Source organism: Phacochoerus africanus, chromosome 11 (assembly GCF_016906955.1).
Source record: "Phacochoerus africanus isolate WHEZ1 chromosome 11, ROS_Pafr_v1, whole genome shotgun sequence".
Lineage (NCBI taxonomy): Eukaryota > Metazoa > Chordata > Mammalia > Artiodactyla > Suidae > Phacochoerus > Phacochoerus africanus.
This window is the reverse complement of record NC_062554.1, coordinates 92,209,492-92,231,998: the sequence shown is the minus strand read 5'-3', so window position 1 is coordinate 92,231,998 and position 22,507 is coordinate 92,209,492. Positions and strand designations below refer to the sequence as shown.

Genomic DNA, 22,507 nt, shown 5'->3' with positions numbered 1-22,507 from the left:
AATTCTGTAAATTTTATAATGCAATTAAAGCTGTTATCTTATTCCATTTAGTGATACTTCTTTTTGTTCCTTCAAATTCTATAAAGATTCTAAATTTGGTGGAATGATCTTCAGTGGTAGCAGAAAATGTTAAACAAGTAACTGTACCTAGTTTTTCCAGTGTGTTCACTTTTAAAATTTTGATTAAATGCCATATTTGAAAAAATTTGTATTTTTTTTTCAGGGCCAGACCTGTGGCATATGGAAGTTCCAGGCTAGGGATCCAATCAGAACTGCAGCTGCAGGCCTGTGCCATAGGCACAGCAACACCAGATTCAAGATGAGTCTGCAACCTACATGGCAGCTCACCACAACACTGACTGGATCCTTAACCCACTGAATGAGGTCAAGGATTAAACCCGTCTTCATGGATAATAGTCTGGTTCGTTACTGCTGAGCCACAAAGGGAACTCCTAAATACCATATTTTAACACAAATGTTAGACAATTTTAACAACTCATATGGTCACAGTTGATGAGCGCTTTGCTCCAGCCTGGACGCTGACCATGGAGAAATAGATGCCTTTCTGTGCCAGCAGTTGCTGGTGTGTGCCATGCTCCTGAACTTTGCCTTTCTGAATCACCACGATCAAGTCTGCATTCTGGATGGTGGACAGGCGGTGAGCGATCACGATGCAGGTGCGGCCTTCTCTGGCTTTGTCCAGGGCTTCTTGGACAACCTGTTCAGTTATCACATAAATTGACTCCGATCATAATAATACTCTCCCTTTAAATCCTCCTCCATCACAATCCTCACAATTCATTTCTGCAACAGTAAGTGCTTCTTGAACAGTAGTGTCAGTGGATATGGATAGACTCTACAAAGCAAGGGTTCTGTCATTTCAGAATACCGAATTCTCATTTGGATTAGTTCTCCAGCAGGAGTTATTTCTTCTCAAAGTTATGACAGTAAATACAGCCCATCCAGTCATTTAAAAGCTTCTAGCAGTATGCTGGCCATGCAGCCTCCTTCAGGTCGATCCCTACAGTAAATCCAAGAGGCCTGAATATAGGCCAAACACAGTTTCCCTGAATTTTGACATTTTGAAGATTAAAAAAAATTCAGAATGAGTGTCTTTCAGATACCAGACTACTAACTTTTTCCTCAAACTGAAAGCAATTGCTAATATTTACCTTAGGGTAGAATCAACTTATAACACTGCACTGGCTTCTACTTCTTTATATAGTGACTCAGGAGATGCTACCACTGGAAATGAGACTGTGCCTCCTGAATGCAGCTTCTTAGGTCACCACAAAGTGATCCAGGGCTGTCTTTTGGAGCCCAAGTGCCGTTAGACTAATCTGCCTTGCCTCATCACCATTCTCTTGAAGGATGGCCACAGAAAGTGTAGCGCTCCCCGCCCCCCCCCCCCCCAAAGCAACAGTCAACATATCTGGCTGAGTTCTCTTCTCTACTGTGGACGACAGAAGCATACATTTTTAAGGACAACTGATTCAACTGTGAATGCATCCAGTTTAAATGCTTACCTTTTCACTTTGTGTATCCAGAGCCGATGTAGCTTCATCCAGAAGCAAAATAAGAGGCTGTCTGACAAGGGCACGAGCTATTGCAATGCGCTGTTTCTGGCCCCCAGAGAGCTGCGTTCCTTTGTCTCCCACTCTGGTGTTATATTTCTGTAAAGAGGGTTTAGTTATTATGAAAAGTAGAACTGGTGAAGTTCTAACCAATTCCATGAACACAAAGTTTATGTTCAGAAGCTAAGAATGGGTCCATAGAGAATTAAACAATAAAGCATAGCTCTAAATTGCAGAATTGACCTCTTTTCTTGAAAATAGACATTTGGGCATTAAAAGTTATGTTTTAGAAGTTCCCATCGTGGCACAGTGGTTAACGAATCTGACTAGGAACCATGAGGTTGCGGGTTCGGTCCCTGCCCTTGCTCAGTGGGTTAACGATCCGGCGTTGCCGTGAGCTGTGGTATAGGTTGCAGATGCGGCTCGGATCCTGCGTTGCTGTGGCTCTGGCGTAGGCCGGTGGCTACAGCTCCGATTTGACCCCTAGCCTGGGAACCTCCATATGCCGCGGGAGTGGCCCAAAGAAATAGCAAAAAGACAAAAAAATAAAATAAAATTCTAAAAAAAAAAAAAAAGTTATGTTTTAGTGTAAATGAGGCATTTTTTTTAATGTGTGTGTGTGCTTTTAGGGCCACACCCACAGCGTATGCAAGTTCCTGGGCTAGTGGTCAAATCAGAGCCGCAGCTCTGCATTCACCAGATCCAAGCGGAGTCTGCGACCTATGCCACAGCTCATGGCAACACGAGATATTTAACCCAATGAGTGAGGCCAGGGATGGAACCTACATCCTCATCCATAATATGTCTGGTTTTTAACCCACCGAACCACAATAGGATTTCCCAGAGTTTCAGTTTAGAATTCATGATCTATGTAGGTAGCCTACTTTTGCTTGCCATTTCTTTCTTTTTTGGGGGGGGGGGAGGACACCCACGGCATATGGAGTTCCCAGGCCAGGGAACAAATATGAGCCAAAGCTGGGACTTATACTGCACCTGTGGCAATGCTTGATACTTTACCAGTGCACAGGGCTGCAGATTGATCCCAGACCTCTGCAAAGATAAGCCACTGAGCCACAGAAGGAACTCCAGTTTACCCGGTGCTTGTGGCAACCCTAGTTCTATAGCACTCAGCACAGAGGTCTCCACCTGCAGATGGGAGGGAGGGAGCCCAGGGGAGGTGCCAGCAGATGCCTAGGATAGGCCTGCCCCAGCACTGCAGCTGCCAGGGAGCACCAAAGCATGTCCTATGCACGTGCAGAGGCTGCCAGGCTGCACTGCTACCATATGGATCCTTGTGAGGCAGGTAAAGGCAGGGCTGTAATCCTGAGAGGAGGCAACTAGACCAGCCCCTGCAGCGGGATGTAAATCCTAGTACAAACCACTCCAGGGAAGAAATGGGCCCTGAGACAGAAAATAGGACTTCAAGGATTTTGCCTTCCCTTTCCATGCCTAGACACTGAGGAAATGAATCACGGTGTCTACAGTGGTGCTGTGTGACAGAGCCCAGAGAGTTGGGGTCCTGTGGTAGACTAACACAAGGTATATATCTAAGCTAGATAACACTTACTCTCTATTTATCTGTGTTAACCCCTAGTCCAGTGGTTCTCAGACTTCACTTGCATCAATATCAACCAGGATGCTAAAACACAGATTGCTAGGAGTTCCCTGGTAGCTAAATGGGTTAATGGATCCAACATTGTCACTGCTATGGCTTGGATCATTGCTGTGGCACAGGTTCAGTCCCTGGCCCAGGAAATTGTGCATGCCATGGACACAGCCAAATAGTAAATAAATAAAACACTGATTGCTAGACTCCTACCTTCAAGTTTCTGATCAGCAGGTGTGGGATAGGGCCTGGAAATCTGCATTCTCACAGGTTCCCAGGTGATGCCGATGTGCTGATCAGCACCCAGACTTTGGGAACACTGACTTCGTCCTTAGTAAAGGGGATTAAAGTTATACACTTTAAATGTTCTAGCCTTGCGAAGGGCCAGTTATCCACAATCAGGCTAGAAGGTTAAAGGAGGGACAAATCCTCTTCCTGGGGCCTATGATGGGGTGACATCAGTTATCCAAATAAGAGCCTCTAGAAAAGCACATATTGGAAAGGATGAGGCCATAAGGCACTGCCATCCTTCACTTCTCTGCTGGTTTGAGGCTACTGCATTTTATTTTTTAGAGGGCTCTTCCTTAGAGTAGAGAACATAACTAGTGATACTGGGGGCAGGGTGGATAAGTGAGGGCTACATGTACTCCAGAAACACAGGATCTATGAGGAGTTTCCTGGGGGCCCAGCAGGTTAAGGATCTGGCGTGGTCTCTGCTGTGCTGCAGGTTTGATCCCTGGCCCAGGAACTTCCACATGCCATAGGCATGGGGAAAAAAAAATTGGACCTGTAGGACTCATGAGAGTGGGAAAGTTCCCATTTATCTAATTTCCAAGGAAGAATTCAGAGGGCATCTGTGGGACCAAAGCCCAGGGAAGGTTTCACTGATCCACCCCAAAAGCGGAGCTTGGGGCCCACGAAATGCGCAAGAGGGCGAGAGATGACACAACACCACGGTCACTCCAATGGCTCAGCCGTACTCAGAGAGCCTTCCTTCTGGCATGGGTCCTGTTCCCTGGCCTGATCCACAGAAGGAGGCAGAGGGAAGGAAGGAAGGTTGGCAGAGCGATGGGGAGGGAGGGCCACCCCTGCTTCTGTGGGCCCCACACTCAGCCTGGGAGGGAAAGGCCTCCCACACGTATGGACTGACATGGGTCAGGCTGCTCCCAGGGAGAGTCAGTCGGTGAGCAGGTACATCGTGACATCGAGTGGGGACAGGAAGTGTGGCCAGATGCCCGTGTACAGCTGGGTGTGGGTTCTGGTTGCCCATTTCTCTTCACCATTGGTAACCAACCCATGAGAGTCAGCCCAGTGGCGAGGCTGCCACAGGCTCCTAAGCACCTCATTTGCAGAGAGACTTACATCAGGCAGTGTCTCGATGAAGGGGTGGATGTTGGCCTCCTTGGCCGCCTGCACGATCTCCTCCTGGGACACGACCCGGCTGTTGTCCCCATAGGCGATGTTCTCAGCAATGCTGCAGTCAAACAGGATGGGCTCCTGGGACACGATGCCCATGTGTGCTAGGAGCCACTGGACGTTCAGTTCTTTAATCTCCTTGCCATCAATTAGCTGAAATCAAGCATTCGCAGAGCCACTTCAGGACCAGCACATTCAGAGTTCAGCAAAATTAATATTACTATTCCATACATTAAAATTGCCAAGTGAGGAGCTCCCTTTGTGGCTCAGTGGGTTAAGGACCCAAGGTTGTCTCTGTGAGGATGTGGGATTGATGCCTGGCCTCGCTCAGTGGGTTAAGGATCCAGAGTTGCCACATGCTGCAGGGTAGGTCATAGAGCTCGAATCAAGTGTTGCCATGGCTGTGGCATAGGCCAGAAGCTATAGCTCCAATTTGACCCCTGGCCTGAGAACTTTCATATGTTGCAGGTGTGGCAGTAAAAAAAGAAAAAAAAATTGCCAAGTAATTTTGAGACATTTCTTTGTTGTTTTTTAGTTTGGATTGTCAAGTTTCCTTGAATAAGGTCATAATCATAGGCCTTGGGGAACTGTCATGTTTCTTCTGTTTTTATTTGCTTTTGGCTGTGCCTGCAGCATACAAAAGTTCCTGGGCCAGGGATTGAACTTGCACCAGTGCTGTGAAAACGAGCCACACCAATAACAATGTCAGATCCTAAACCTCGAGGCCACCATTGAATTCCCGTGTTTCGTCTGTTTTAACCCTGGTTGCTGACATAGGCCTTTGGTAGGCGTAATAATGATCCCCCTCACCTCAGATATCCATGTTCTAACCCATGAAACCTGTGAATGTTGTTCATGTAGCAAGAGGGAATTAAGGTCTACAGTTACTCAGCTGCTGACTTCAAAATAAGGATCCAAGTAGACTCAACATAACCATAAGGGTCCTTAACTCCAGAAGAGGGGGGCAGAAATGTGTATATGGCAGTGGTACAATATGAAAAAGACTTACGAACATTGCTGGTGTTGAAGATGGAGGGAGGGGCCACACGCTATGAGATGTGAGAGCAAATCCTCCCCTCGAGCCTCCGGAAAGATCTCAGCCCTGCTGACACCTTGACTTTCGCTAACAGAGATCTACTCTAGCTATCTGACCTCCAGAACTTATTATGTTCTTTTACTCCACTGAAGTTACTGCAGCCACAGGAAGCTAATAAAAATGCATTCTATTTCCTGGGTGTAGCCCCGCATCTTGATCCTTATGTATTACTCTTGCACAGGAAAAGTGGCCATGACCACACTGGAAATAACTAACTGCTATGACCACATACTAGGTTTGCAGGTCATGCTTCTGATCTGACCTGTTTGTTAGGATCAGGTTTTTGAGGAATGGAATGCACCCATTTAATGAAACAGAAGTGAGTGTGGAAGGGTGCCAGCTATATCATTAAAGGGGTGTTCACCCTAGGAAGGTGAATTAATTCCTCTTAGTTTCCCTGTGGGTAAAATGGGAATGATGATAATTCCTAAACCCACAGAATGGAGGATTAAAGGAATCATGTATGGACCCCGCTAGCACAGTGCTGGGCACAGAGCATGTAAAGGACAAGTCAGCAGTTTGGAACTGTGTGTGTGTGTGTGTGTGTGTGTGTGTGTGTGTGTGAGAGAGAGAGAGAGAGATGTACTTGGAACTACAGCATATAGACAGATGTCTAGGTGGATGAAAGGATGGGGAAATGTATAATCCTGAGGCAAAGGAGTAGGAGGGAGAGGCTGCCCTTACTCTAGTGACCTGACACCCCAGATTATCCTGCAAAAGCCTGGGGAGTGCCTCTTACAGCCTTGCAGATAAAAATCCTCATCTATGATGCAGATAAGTTTGCCCCAGAGATCTGTTCTGCAAGAGATCCCTGGCACAAGTGAGAAAACTGCTTATCCCCCCTAAGGAAGAAATCAATGACTCAGTTTTTCTAATAGTGGTGATGAGTATATTCTGAACTATATACAGCCTCCGAATCCCGTGTGCCTGTCTTGCTGCCTCTGGGAGACAACTGGCTAGGAGTAGGGTACAAACTGTTTTGTGAGGATAGCTTCTGTTTTTGAAGCTGGCAGGTGCAAGGATGGATGGAAAACACAGCCATGACCTTATTAGTACAAGCCCAGTTGCCATGGAGACTCTTTCAAGCATCTGTGCTCCAGGCTTCCTCATAGTGTTACGTGAAGGGGGAAAGTAGATGAAGAGAGGCAGGAAAAACTATGCAAGGATGTGGCAAAATGGCAGGTCTTGTTAGATTGAACACTGTGCCGTGAAAATTGAAATCTAAGGAAAGCATAGTTTAACAGAATTATTTTTTCCAGGCTTATACCCCTGCGACAAAAATAGGTACTGCCTAATATAATCAGATAAATGTTGTGTCTCAACAAGTTTTAATGAGTTTCTCCATCACAGTGAATATGGTGAGACTCTTGGACCTCCTCATGCCCACATCATGCACAGCAATTGCAAACACTTTAAAACCCCTATTCACTGAAGAATCCTTTCCTGAGGGAAAACGTTTAGGAGCCAGATGAAGTCAGAGAGCTTCTGTGGCTGAGGAGTGGATGGGAGTCTGAAAGAGGACCAAGGAACTCTGGGGAGTCAATGAACACGCCTCAAAAGATACTGGCCTCAATAAAGATGTACAGGAAAGTAACATATGGGCAATAGCAATGAAAGGCCAAATTAAAATGGTGAATAATTTAAACAACAACAAAATGACAAGCTGTCACTATTCTGCACAATTAGATCTACTGCCTACTTTCAGAAATGCAAACAATCAAGTATGCATTACTCTGCTACTTAATCTGAAATAACCCACAGATAAAATATCAAGCACTGATGAGTTCCTACTGTGGCTCAATGGGATCGCCAGTGTGTCTGGAGCGCCGGGATACAGGTTTGATCCCCAGACCAGCACAGTGGCCTAAGGATCTGGTGTTGCTTCAGCTGCGGTGAAGGTTACAACTGTGACTTGGATCTGATCCCTAGCCTGAGAAATCCACATGCCATGCGATGGCCATAAAAGAAAAAAAAAAAACCACTGACTATAATCTAGGTCCTGTGATAAGTATGCCTCGTGTGCTCTCTTATTTAATCTTCACATCAAATGCTTGTGAGGCAGGTGTGGTTTTAGTCCCCATTTTACAGATGAGGACATGAGCAGAGTTAAGTCACTTGCATAAGGTCACATTTAATTACTGAGGGAGTTCAGATCAGATCCACATGCCACAGGTTGGGTTTTTTGGCAACACGAGCATCTCAGAATTGAAAGATATTTTCTGTCTTGCCTCAAAAGAGGAAAGCTACCATCTTAGCCCAGGCACCCAGTAATACCCACACACCAGGCTTCTAACTGCACCCTCTACAGAAAGGACTCTGGCAGTGGTGGGTAGGGTGGGCTGGCAAGGGGGGAAAAGAAAGGTCAGAGAAACTCAAATCAGAGTGCGTCTCAGCCAAGTTAATGAACTTAATTGACTCTCAAGTGCAGGTAAATGCTGGGAGCTGAACAGTGTTCTGGGTGGGAGGGAGGCTGGGCTGCAGTCAAAAAGCTCTTGGGTAAGCATTTATGAGGCACCAGATTCCTTAAGGTTTCAATATTTTGCTGTGATTTCCTTCCCTTTGAAGTAAATCTTCACTTTTGTACCTAATTTTTTATTCTTAACTTTATATTCTTTTACGTAGCATCCTGGAAATTGTACAACCTTCAGGCCCACACAGCTTGACACCTCCACTCTGAACAATTCCATAGCTTCAAGACGCTCCACAATTTGATATAAACCTTTCAAACTTACCAGTTCAGTGGTTTTCAAACTATGTTCGGCATGAGAATCACCTGGGAAAATTATGAAAAAAAAAAAAAAAAAAGGCCAGGCCATAACCTTCATGAAAGAGCCAGGGTGGCTGTGGGCTTTAGTAACTCTCTCAGTCATTCTGATGCACACCAGTTTGAGAACCACTGCTCAGATTAGTAATTCTCAGAATGTGATTTGAGATTCACTGATGGTCATGAGGATTTCCTGACCTCAGAGTCAAGTCCCTGATTTAGCTCTTATGATCAAATGATGCTCAAATCCAGACTCATTTTTTTTTTTTGTGGCAGTAAGAACTCATCACTAGTAACCTACTGAGTTAAGGGTCATAAATGTTCATAAACAAAACTTGTCACATTTACTAGTGTTTATTAAGGACACCTCCACTTAGAAGCCTGGCTGCTATGCAGCAGTTGCCAGTATTTCAAAGCTCTGGTGCAAATGCAGAGGAGCAAAGCATTGTATTCCTGCAACAGGTGAGAACATGTTTTCACAGCATGACCAGTGTGGTCTTGAGATTATTGTCCTATGTACTCAGCATTCATTTCCTCATTCTTCCGTTTCTGCCTTTCACATATCAAAGGACTGGAGTAACTGACTTTTACCTTTTTCCTTTTTCTTCACTTCTGATAACCTTTCCAATGATTGTGTAAGCACTTAATTCCCCTTATTAAATAGGTATCTCTGTAAAATACCTAGAGCAGTTCTATTTCCTACACTCTGGGCTTAGCTTCTTCAGTCTAACTCATGGAATGATATGCCCTTTCTCTTGAGTTAAAATCTTTGAGGGCAGACACAATCCCCTATAACTCATTGGAGCTCAACATTTAAAACATTGTTTAATAAATGTCTGTTAAAGAGTTTCCTGGTGGTGCAGTAGGTTAAGGATCTGGTGTTGTCACTGCTTTGGCAAAGGTTCAATCCCTGGACTCGGAATTTCTGCCTAGCAGCCAGAAGAGAAAAAAAAAAATGTCTGTTAAGGACCATGTTCAGTGTCTGAGAGCTAACATTTTCTCCTCTGACTGCTTCATTTGTCAGCAAGGTCTTCACTGAGAGGTCAAATTCAAATCACAAAAATGAAGCATAAAATCAGAATACACGGAGTCCCTGCTGTGGCGCAATGGAATTGGGGGCACCTTGGGTGCACTGGGACACTGGATTGATCCCCAGCCCAGCACAGTGGGTTAAGGATCCTGGGTTGCCATATCTGTGGCTTAGATTGAGATTGTGGATAGGATCTAATCCCTGGCCGCGGAGCTCCATTCACCGTGGGTGGCAACAACAACAGCAAAAATCAGAATTCACAGAAAATATAAAACAAGGTAGTAAAAATTAGGGTGTAACTTTTAAAGAATGGACTGATTAAATGCATAACTGTCTTTGAATAAAGTAAGCATTTAATATGATTACCCTGGGGAAGCAAAAAGAGCCGGACTAAAGGTTAAAAATTCTATTTTCATATCAATCATCAGTGCATTGAGAACCCATATGCAGCTGGTTGGCATCAATATGACTGTACAAAGCAGGTGTCCATTCTGGTTGGGCACTGTCTATATCATTCCAGTGTTTGAGTATTTTGAATATCACCTCTGAGTGCACCCGTAACTGAGTGCTGACATAATGAAAGTATTTTCCTCTATTTTCTTTTCTTTCCCAATTTGATTTTCTTCCTATTTTCCATTATAGTCATTTAAAATTTCACTACTCCCTTCAAGACTCCTATCTCATTCCTAATACCTAAGCCACCCCTGACAGGAACTCACTGAAGATTTAGTGAATGCTGCAAGAATAAATTTGACCCTCAACTTACTTTTAGTTCCAGAAACATGACAGAATCCTTCTGTATTCTTTATCTGTTCCCAAATGTGTGGATGTTGCTTTTTTTTTTCCTTAGAAAGTGTTTCAATGTCCTCTCTTCATCAATGGTTTTCTCTCATCCTCAGCCATAAAAATGTGTAAGATTCCCCATCTGCAACATTTACCTGGGCTCTGCCTCCCCATTCTTATTTTCCTTTGATCTTCTTTTTTTTTGTTTGTTTGTTTTCTGTTTTGTTTTGTTTTGGGGACCACAATTATGAAATATATCCAACTTGAGCCACTACAGTGACAATGCAGATCCTTAACCTGCTGTACCACCAGGGAATTCCTCCTTTGATTTTCTCATTTAGTCTCCATTTCCCCTGCTAACCACACCTCTGCCACTCTCAACCGTTTTCTACTACCACCACTCCACCGACAAAACTTAAAGAGGTCAGAAAGCAGCCCGTTAACTGCCAACTCCTACCATGTCTTTTCAGCATTCATCTCACCCCATCTCTCCATGGCACTTGCCATTGCTGACCATGTTCTTGCTGAAACCCTTCCCATCCCTGGCTCCCATCCTGTTTGTCTCTCTCTGTACCTCTCCTTTATCTTTCTGGTGACTGATTTTTCCTGGATCTTCTCATGACAACTGAGACCCAATCAAGGGAAGAGGGTTAGGTAGTAAAACGGCTGCTTGCAGAGCAGGGGAGAGGAGCAGTGTTGAGAGAAAGGCAGGAGAAATTGGCTAGGGCAGTGGACACAATGCAGAGACCAAAGCTAGGATATCAACTGTTGTTGAAAGGTTGGTAAAACCAGGGCTTATCCATGAGAATTAAATACATCCAGACCTATAGACAAAAAACTTGAAAAGAGCTGAAAAAGAAGGTGTTCTCACCACTTTTTCAGCCAAGAGGTCGTAGAACCGCTCCAGGAGCTGGACCACCGTGCTCTTTCCACAGCCACTGCTGCCCACCAAGGCCAGGGTCTGACCCTTCTTCACCTCCAGGCTCAGCCCCTGAAGCACTGGGATGTCTGGTCGAGTGGGTAGTTGAACACAACTTCATTAAATGTCAGATTTCCTTCCACGGTATTCTAAAATCAGAATAGCAGTAATTTGGATTGCTGCAATCCTAAAAGCTCATTTTATAGCCAAACCTCTCTACTCCAGGTGTCAGAAGGTAGTGAACTTGTATTAAAATCAGGCTTCATTTGTAACTACTAAAATGAATTAATACCTAAGATCTAAAAGGGTCAGTGTTTCTTTTTAATTTGTTTTATTAAAGTTTAGTTGATTTATAATGTGTTAATTTCTGCCCTACAGCAGAGTGATTGAGTTATACACATATAGTCTTTTTCACATTCTTTTCCATTGTGGTTTATTACAGGAGACTGGATGTAGTTCCCTGTGATATACAATAGGACCTTGCTGTTTATCCATTCTATGTATAGTTGCCTCTGCTAATCAAAGGGTTGGTGTCTTGAGAGCATGTCTTGTTAACACAATACAAATGTGATCACTTAAATGTGTTCCCCCAAAATAGAGTAACTTACATATAATAAAACCTGACTGGGATTAAAGTGGGCAGTGTTTCCATATTTTTTGTGGCTCCGTTGTGCAAAAGTACTAGATGTTACCATGTATTTTCAGCATTTATTAAAATGAACACATGACCTAGAAAGTTTCATTTTATTACCAGCAAATTAAAAAAAAAAAAAAGCATAGATGGTATTAAACTTCCTCTTAAAATACTCTTCATTCACCAGTTAGGAGCAGATTATATAATGAAAACCTTAAACTGACCAGCTGTAGGCCTGTGGTGCTGTAGCTGTCGATCAGAGGGACCTTTTCAATGATCGTGATGATATGGGCTGCCGACACTTTGGCTTTGGCATAGTCAGGAGCAAATGAATCGATGTGCCCTATGGCCATGGCACCATAGACAATAGCTTAGAAGACTCTGCACACAACAAAGTCAAAATGTGCCAAGAGTTATGACTGCAATACTAGAAAGTTGACACTTCTACAACCAGAGAGCACAGGCTCAATCACATCAGTCAAAAAATAAAGACAACACAAAACTCTTTTCATTTTTTATCTGTGTGATAGACTGATTGATTGGAAAAGGGCTTCATGTTTCAGCTCTGTGTCCTCACCTTCTTGTAATGTGACTTTGTAGCTCCTCCATTTAAGAAGTGGAAAATTTTTTTTACTACCTTTTGAATCTGTGGCCTTTGGACTTGCTATGGCAATTAAGAAGTGGCGGAAGTGGCTGTCACCACTTCCAAGCCTGTGACTCGGGACCTTGCATGCTTTCTCTCTCTCCCTCTCTCTCTCCCTCCCTCTCTCCCTCCTCCCCCTTTCCCCACTCCCTCTCTCCTTCTCTCCTTCTCTCCCTCTCTCCCTCTCTCACACACACACAACCCAGATCAGCAGAAACTGCCCGACTGCCCCACAGACTTAAAGGCACAAATAAATGTTTACTATCCAATGTCACTGGGCATTGGTGGGTGGTGATTGTGCAGCATTATTTGCCAACCAATAATGGGTTTGGGCAGTTTTGCTGGAAATACATCCGATTCTTAGAAAACCTATGAGCTATACAGCAAACGGAGCTCTCTAAAGAACCCAATATGGTGCTGCTCTCAAGAGGCATCAACATCCTTAATCTATGACACAGGAATCCTGGCATCTCTAAGTTGGGAAGGACCTCACAGGACATCAAGTCTGGCTCTCACTGTTGGAGCCAGGGCACTTGCCCTAAGTTGCCTTCCATGCTCTGTTTTAGGAAATATGACTGAGGAAGGCTATTGTTAAAAAGTTCCTTTTTAAATTGAAGGAAAATGTACATCCTTTTGGATCGATCCCTGGCCTGGGAACTTCCATATGCCTCGGGATGGCCGAAAATGCAAATATATAATAATACTGATAATAATAAAATGAATTGTTCTTCAGACAATCATTCACTTGGAAGATAGATTTTTTTCTGAGTCTAAATGCTCAAGAGTCTGCCACATCATTCACCTGGAAGATTGATTTTTTTCTGAGTCTAAATGCTCAAGAGTCAGCCACATCCATCAACAGAATACTTAAGCTGGGAGTTGAGCAATAGATCAAATAATTATCTAATCAAAGTACCAATGACTCCCACTTTTCATCTTTTGGTAACAATTATAATAGCATCTGAATATCATTTGTCAGGAAGATGCTGAGGGGAAATTTTAAATCTTCTGTTGGAGTCATCTTGAAAACTACAATGAATATGCAAGTAGATGTCTAAACAGGATGGAAACATTATACTAACACATTATATTTCTAGGCTTAGATGACTCTGGTTAAAACATAAAACTATACTACCACTAACTGTGGTACACCACCAAAGAGCAGCTCAGCCTTCACCAAGTCTGGACACAGAAAAATTCCACACACTTTTCACAACTGAACCACATATCTGGGTATTTCAGAAGTATAAGTAAGTCCAAGCCTGTCTTCTCCTGAGCAAGGTGCTGCATTCACAGTGATGCAGCAGATCTCCTGTTCAGCTTTCCTTTATCACATCTGAATTTCTCTGGTTCTTACCTTCTAACTGTTTTTCTTTTGTCAAGGAAATTAAATTTATCCTGGAATCTTCCAGGGCTTTCAGAACTCAGCCCTCCACACCTGTTCTTTAGCTGCCCTGTTCAGAGTCCTTTACAAGGAACCAGGTACTTGGCTCCAGATTAGGCTTCTTCTCAAATGCCCAGACATTCTGGAAATGCCTCATTGAAACACCATCCCACCTTGTCATGGATTTGGGAAGGTCAAATGTGTGAGTCAGCACTGGGGAGAAGGGAAGACACCAATTCCCCAAATGAATACAGCACTTCAGTGATAACACACAGATACGCAGACATAAAATGCCATTATCTGAATCTCCAAAGTCTTCATGAAGCTCCAAAGTGAGAAAGTGAGGTTTTTTTTTATCCTCACCTTGGTCTGAATCTAGAGCTGAAATAGAAACATGAAGCCCATACTTACAAGAGAACATCCTGAAACTCCATGTAGCCATGTTGTACCAAGTAGGCACCAAACTGGAAACAGGCGGCATTAGAAAAATACATCACTGCCTGGGTGATGGAAAAAGTGATTCCAAAGATGTGTGCCTTCCTCAAAGAGTTACTGAAAAGAAGACATTGTGACGCTTACTTGATATTGATCCTCATTCCTTGAAACATCACCTTTGAGAGGTCAGCAAGTGGGTATGGAGGTATGACAAACAAAAATGAGTTGAGTTTCCAAAACATTAAGTCCTTATGTCACTACTTGTGAGAATTTAGGAAACTACCTCTAAAGCCTCAGGGTCATCATCTTTCTTCTTCTTTTTTTTTTTTTTTTTTTCCTTTTTAGGGCATCACCTATGGCATGTATAAGTTCCAGGGTAGGGGTCGATTTGAAGATTTGACTGCCAGCCTACACCACACCCGCAGCAATGCCAGATCATAGCTGCATCTTCAACCTTCACCACAGCTAATGGCAATGCCAGATCCTTAACCCACTGAACAGGCCCAGGGATTGAACCCACATTCTCATGGATACTAGTTGGGTTCGTTACTGCTGAGCCACAACAGGAAATCCCAGGGTCTTCATCTTTAATGAAGAATTAACTACATCTCCAGGTAGTGAGGTCATGTTGAAATAAGCTCTGGTGTAGGTTGCAGATATGGCTTGGATCTGGTGTGTCTGTGGCTGTGGTGTAGGCCAGCAGATGCAGCTCCGATTTGACCCCTAGCCATGGAACTTCATGTGACGTGGATGCAGCCTAAAAAGCAAAAAAAAAAAAAAAAAAGTTTGGAAAACTATCAATAAGTTTCAGCCCTCTCCCTTCACCATGGAAGAAACAAGATTCAGAGAGGGTGACCTTGCCTATGTTGACATCACTTTTTAGAGCCCTCGCCTTGAGCTCATTAAAGGGAGAACAGAAGGCGTCCACTGGAGAAGGTTAAAGAGAAGAAGGGAAGGAAAACTCAAGAAGCATCACATCCTCAGAACCCACAGATACCTCAAATTTCATGTTCCATAAAGAACTCATTCCCAAGGGGAACATGTAATAGGATCTCAGGCCAACTCAGTATCAGAGTCATTCTCAGTATCCCCTCCCTCTTCCCATCCCATCAGTTACCTGCTCTTACCGCTTCTGTCTCAGAGATGTCCCTGCCTTAGGTCAGAGTCTGAGATTTCCCTCTTGGATGATTATAAGTGCATCCCAATTGGTTTCCTCCTAGGAGTTTCTCCACTTGTCCCCTCCCTTCCAGCAAAAGTAATCTTGCAGAAAACAAATGTGATGACTGAAAAACTCCCCACACTCCCCTCCCACTCTTCAGGGGTTATTACCTGTATGGTATCTGCAAGCTCTGGTCATACATAGATTCAAACTTCTCCTCCCGAGTCAAAGAAACAACAGTTCGGAAGTTTTCTATTGCTTCAGTGGCAATCTGTGTGAGAGAGGGCCCAGTCACCACAGGCACAATGAGTCTGAACTCCATCAAAGAGATTAAGACAATTAATTTTATTATTAAATGTTTTTAATATCACATATTAAATAATACTTAGTATGACCCATGAGCTTCGATGCTATGGAAAAGGATACTAAGTAATCTGTCACAAATGGAGTTTTAGGTCTGGAAGGAAGATGGACTAATTCAAACTCCAATTTACAGAAGGAGAAGCTGAAGGTTAAACAGATGAAGGCACTGACTAAAGCCACGTCACTTTACAGGAGCAAAATTAACCTGAGAACTCAGTATTTTACCTCTACTGCAGTGCTCTCTCTCTCTACGGCAGTGCTCTGTGTTTTATTATGATCACATTTTAAGTTTATAGTTATTACATACATGTATTTAATGTAACATATGTATGTTTTGTACAGTTGTCGTTTGAGACAACTAAAGAATATTTGGAAAAGATTGCAAAGGTAGAGAAGGTAATGAAAAGTTACATATGTTTTACGTAAGGGTGTACATGTAGTTTTTTTCCCTAAAGATACCTGTTTAACAAAATTGGGCTCAAGTTCTGTATTTGGCCATATAGCCTTCTCTTTTACCTTAACAAATATCAAGCACATTTCCAAGGTCAATAAATATACATTAGCAATGGAATATTTAAAAGGCCACTTAATATCCCAGCCGGCTAAGCATTCCTTTAAGGTTTTCAGTTCTTATTAAAAGTAATTCTGTGTAAACATCCTTGTACATAAATGTTTGCCCATATTGTTTAAATTCTTCTGTTTTATTTTAAACATTTTTTGGCTACATGGGTGGCCTGTGGAAGTTCCTGGTCTAGGGAATAAATGTGAGCCACAGCAGGGACAACACCAGATCCTTACCTGCTGGGCCACCCCATTCAGTTGTGTTGTATTTTAATTGAATGTAATTCCCAATAAGGCTATTTGATTAGGACAAATACGCCCTTTACCACCTTGTGAAATCTGGGTAAAGGGCTGTGGAAAAGACAAAAACACCAGTGCACAAAAGGAGATTTCAGCTTGCATCAGCACAGGACCTTGAAACACCTCTCTGTCCCATTTGCCTCATCTATAAAATAAGGAGGGTGGACAAGAGGATCTCAGAAGTCCCTTTGAACTCTAAGAGATCAACTTGTAGAATTATGCCTAAATTATAAATCAATGAGAGACATTTTATTACAGTGTTTTTCCTTTCTCTGGTTTCTACACTGGTCATATTTGATACAAATAAAGACGTGTTCAATTACATTAGAATGATTTACAGTTTACAGATCATGAAACCCAAATCTCACTTATTCTTTACTGCTACTAGCAAATATTTGATATGACATTAAGCCAGTCCAAAGACTCACACAGAAAGCTATTAGAAAACCAATCAATATTATATTCTTAGAAAAAAAACATATTTAAAAATAAACTCATGCAAACTATTGCATCTGGAATGGATAAGCAATGAGATCCTGCCATATATCAATGGAAACTATATCTAGTCACTTGTGTTAGAATATGATGGGGATAATATGAGAAACAGAATGTATGTATATATATGTGTGCCTGGGTCACTTTGCTGTACAGTAGAAAAATGACAGAGCATTGTAAACCAACTATAATGGAAAAAACAAAAATCATTTAAAAATTAAAAAATAATTTCACTTTAGAGGGCTTAAAAATGGGTTCATCTTAATTTTAATTGCCTCCAAGGCCCTCTGTGAAGCCAAACAAAATTTGAGTGAATCCTTACATTAAACTGAATCTTTGAAATGACTCATTTCATTCTCAACTTCCTACTAAAGTAGACACATTGAATATGTCTAAACACATCAATGTTTATAGAATCACTATTTTGATGTAAGTCATTTCATAATTAAGCCAATCTAACTGCTGAAATACTTTTTTATTTGTTAAGGAGGATTATAATTCAGGTCTTGAGGCAGGGAAATCAGTAAGATTGTTATGACTGCATTGTCTAGTGAAAGTAGGGTCTAGAGCAGGGATTTACAAACTATATGCCATAGGTAGAATCCTGTTGGTCTCCTGTTTTTGTAAATAAAGTTTTATTGGGACATACCTAAAAAAATAATAATAATAAAGTTCAAAGTATTATACTCTGGCCCAGTAGGTCAAGATGTTTTCCATAAGCTACTAATATAGGAAATTGTCCAGATGCAATTTATATCAAAATATTTTATAAAATTCTTTTTGTTATAAAAAATTATATATACTCATTTTAGAACATCCTGAAAGTGCAGAAAGTAAAAAGTTAGAGGACAAAAAGTCATCTCCAATCAAACCCTCAAAGACAATCTTTGTTCAGACCCATAGCAGAAATGTTTTCAATTATAAGGCATCAAACACAGAGAAGTTTCTTATATGAGTCGGAAAATCCCACAAACTATAACACTGTCTGGTGGAAAACAGACTTTACTCTAAATTTCAATGTAAATTTTCTAAGCCAGGTATGTTTTGTTTGTGACTGGTTTGTAAATGTCATCACTTTTTAGAAAGTGTGAACAGCACAATAAAAGCATGAGATTGAGTTACAGACCTTGAATGGCAAGTAAAACAATATAATCACTGGACAATCACCTTCAATTAGGAAAGGGCTAATTGCTTCCTAAGCAGTTAGGAAAGGGCTTAATCCAGTACTCTGCATCCTCACAGCTTCATTTACTCCAGAGTTTTCCATAAAGACTCAGTACCTGCTATGGGGAGAGAGAACTTTCTTTTTTTAATTACTGTTCTAAACAGGCTTCATATATTTAGTAATTTTATCTTCACACTTAACCTATGAAAGAAGTGCAGTTATTAACACCATTTTGTGTGTGCGTTTTTTAACATTTTGATTATAGTTGACTTTTTCTTTTTTGTCTTTTTAGGGCCTCACCCATGGCATATGGAAGTTCCCAGGCTAGGAGTTGAAATCAGAGCTGCAGTTGCCAGCCTACACCACAGCCACAGCAATGCCAGATCTGAGCCTCATCTGCGACCTATACCACAGCTCAGGGCAACACTGGATCCTTAACCCACTGAGCCAGGCCAGGGATGGAACTCAAGTCCTCATGGATGCTAGCTGGGTTGGTTACTGCTGAGTGACGATGGGAACTCCTATAGCTGACTTTCTAATTCGAGAAGAGGAAGTAGCACTGAGTTTCCCTCAGAAACCATCATGAACTAAATCATTTTGAAGAAAGTAAAAAATGTTTCTAGAAAAAAAAAAAACCTCACAATTCTCTTCTTACCTTCAAATAAAATATGATTACAGCTTTTATGTATGAAAGGAAGAATCTAATCTATAAAAATATTCACTCATCAATAATAATGTGGCAGCAGTTCCCACTGTAGTACAGTGGGTTAAGGATCCAGCATTGTTGCAGCTGCTGTGGCTTGGATTCAACCCCTGGCCAGAAACTTCCATGTGTCACAGGTGACCAAAAAGGAAAAAAGTAGTAGTAAATAATAATGTGACAGAAATGGATGGAACACAAATCAGGGGCAGGATGGAGGATGTGAGCCAGCCCTGACATCACCCCACAATCATGCTCTGGAATCCTGGGCCTGCTGCGTCCCTCTAAAGCAAAACCAACAGATATGGCCCCGATTTCCATTTTAGTAGGGGAGCTAGACCATCAAGGAAATATGAAATATATATAGATCAACAAAGAAATATGAAAGAAATATCAAGTGCTAAAAAGTGTCAGGAATAAATTCAAGTGCCAGGATTAGTACCTCTGAAAAGGTACTAATTCTGAGATATGAAGACCACAGGGAATTAGCTTGGGGAGTTTTAGGAACTGAAAGAGAGTCCATGAGGCCAGAGCAGGGCAGGCGATGGAGAGAACATGACGAGGCCAGGTCAGGGGCTGGGTTGTGCAGAGTGTTATAATCCAAGATAAAAGGTTGATTTTATTCCCAGTGTGATCAGAAGCTGCTGGAGGGTTTAGACGTTAGCATGATCTTGTTTGTGTTTGTAAGAGATGAGTGTGGCTTCTGTGCAAGGACTAGAGAAAGTGGACAGACAGATCAGTTAGACTGATGCTGTGTGACTTTGGGCAAGTTCTTGACTTCTCTGAACCTTGGCTTTTATTACCTAACAGAGATAATTCAAGAGTTACGGAGAAGGTCAAATGAGGTGAGGCATACCAAGCTCTTTGAATGATGCCTGGTACATAATTAATGCTCAGTAAGCTGAGAATGAGGGTCAGATGGGAGTGGATGTTTTATCACGTCCTAAACTGGCTGGTGCAATACTTTCCCCACATGCTTCTGTCCCTCTCGTGAACCACCACTGAGTGCATCAGAGTGTCTACCTCACCCTCTACCTTCACCCAGGAAACCTGCCATATTCACACATATCTCTCTCTCCATCTGCATCCCTTCCCTTGCCCCTTCTGACAGTATTCCCAGACTCTTAAGCTGATGAACCACCTCAAAGGTGCTAAGCCGTGGTTAAGATCTACACTAGCTTAAGACTGATCTTCCTATAAACAACCTAAGACTCCCTTCTGGGACATTTTGAAACCTCAGGAAATGATGACACTATTAAATGGTAATGCATTTTCTTCTTATACACATTTTTTTCCTCGGGTTTTCCATCTGCTCATTAGATGAAGAGTCCACACCAATGGGAGAAAAATCAATAAAGTATAGGATTAAATGAAGCAACCAGTCACAGAATGGATTTCCTAGCAGAAGCCAGTGTTCCCTGGGCCTGACCACAGCCAGATGCCTGGGGCCGGCACCATCCTGCTGAACCTCAGGACTGGCCGGCTTCTGAAGGCCTGAAGGGAAACCTCACTTGAGGTCGTTCCCCCATCGACCATGGCTGAGAAGCACTAAGGCTGGCCCAAAGGAATTTCCTGAAGGAATCCCAGGGACCCCGGGTAAAAAGCCTGAGGAGGGGATAGCAGGGGGGTTCAGGACAAAGTGTTGGGGTGAGGACCAGCCTCTAGGACCCCTTCGTCATCCTAAGGGATGGGGAGCCGGGCCCAGAGACAAAGTACCTCAGACACCGGGGCCACTCGATCTGCCTGAGTCCCTGCCCTGACACTTGGGCACCTTTGAGGGTCCACTGATGGGCGTAGCCCTTTCCTGGATGGGAGGGTCAGTCGGGGGGTCAGCCCTGTTCTGGCCACTCATTTCGGCCATGAGCCAGATCATGTGATAGCAGGTTATGTTCAGCCATCAGCAGACCTCTTCATTTCTTAACAGCGGCACAACTTGGGAGCATGACTGCTGGGTTTGGACCCTGGCTCTGAGACTAATTGGCTCTAAGGCATTGGGGACATTATCTGATTGTGCCCCAGTCTCACTGGAAAAAGGAGCTAATAACATACCCTCCTCCTAGGGTCACCCTGACGAGTAAAGCAATTGTTTTGGAAACGCAGCAAATGCCATATAGGAATCTGTTTAAAACAGCAACAACCACCAGACAAGTATGTAGCCAAAAAAAACCCCAAAATTTTAGAGTAAGGGTACACAGAATTAAGATGAAGGGAGATGGCATGATAAAAAGAATGAGAATAATTTAAGCCAGATGGAATAAAGACCTTTCAGCCTTTTCCATTTTTTAATCTGCCCCTTCACATATTATTAAATGGACCTACTCTCCTCAATGAAGCAATGGATTTCTGGTTTGAGACAAAGAGGGAGAGAAAAAAAGAAACGCTGGGGGACAAGCAGGGGAAAAGGGTGTGAAGACAACCATCTGAAACTAGAAACCCTGATGCAAGTGTTGTCGGTCTGGGCATCTAAGCATGTGTTTTGCTACTTTTCTTCAGCTTTCAATCTGCTGAGCAAATGTCCAACAGGACTGCATTGGGGAATGGTTATAACAGCATCCTCAGAAAAGCAAGTGGTCGTGAGTAACAGAAGAACACTGATGAGAGTATTTTACTCTCCTTAGGTCAGCAATGATATTTCATCTAACTCACCTTCCTGGAACCTTCTAGCTCTTTCTTATCTTTCAGTGCTTGTCCAGACAGCATTTTAATTTCAACAACTCCTGCTATTGCAATGATGGGTACAATCGCCAAGAGTAAAAGTGTTAATTGCCAGCCATAGATGAAGGATATAATAATGCCTGTCCCAAGATTTGCTATATTCTGGGTAATGACAGCAAGCCTGGCACCAATAGCCTGCAAAAGAAGCAAACAAAAGACAGAGAGACATTTTGATAATATCTTTAAAATTCATGCTGATATATTTTCTTAAAGATTGTGATAATTCGGGGAGTTCCTGTTGTGGCTCAGTGGTTAATGAAGCCGACATGTATTCATGAGGATGAGGGTTCCATCCCTGTTCTCACTCAGTGGGTTAAGGATCTGGTGTTGCCCTGAGCTGCGGTGTAGGTGGAAGATGAGGCTTGGATTCCCCTGTTGCTGTGGCTGTGGCATGGGAAGGCAGATGTACCTGATTCGACTCCTAGCCTGGGAACTTCCATATGCCATGGGTGCAGCCCTAAAAAGACAAAAACATTGCTTAAGATTTATGTTGCAATTTTATAACTGTATGTGCTTCCACATGTGTAACCTAATTCATTCTTACAGAACCTCCTTATTAGAAGAAATGTTATTATAGTACTATCTTACAGAAAGATTAATTGCTGAAGATGGAGAAGGTTCATGGGAGGGAAGTACATGGCAGAGATACATGCTTTTTTTTTTTTCAAAACCACATCAACTTATGGATTTCTTAAATTTTTTTTTGGCTGTGCCTACAGCATGTGGAAGTTCCCAGACCAGGAATTGAACCATGCCACATTTATA

General features: G+C 42.6%; 1 pseudogene; it reads right to left on the bottom strand.

The window, feature by feature from the left end:
* Window positions 1-496: 496 nt before the first annotated feature.
* The window catches only part of LOC125111638 (ATP-dependent translocase ABCB1-like), an 88,379-nt pseudogene continuing 66,368 nt past the window's right edge, over window positions 497-22,507 (bottom strand).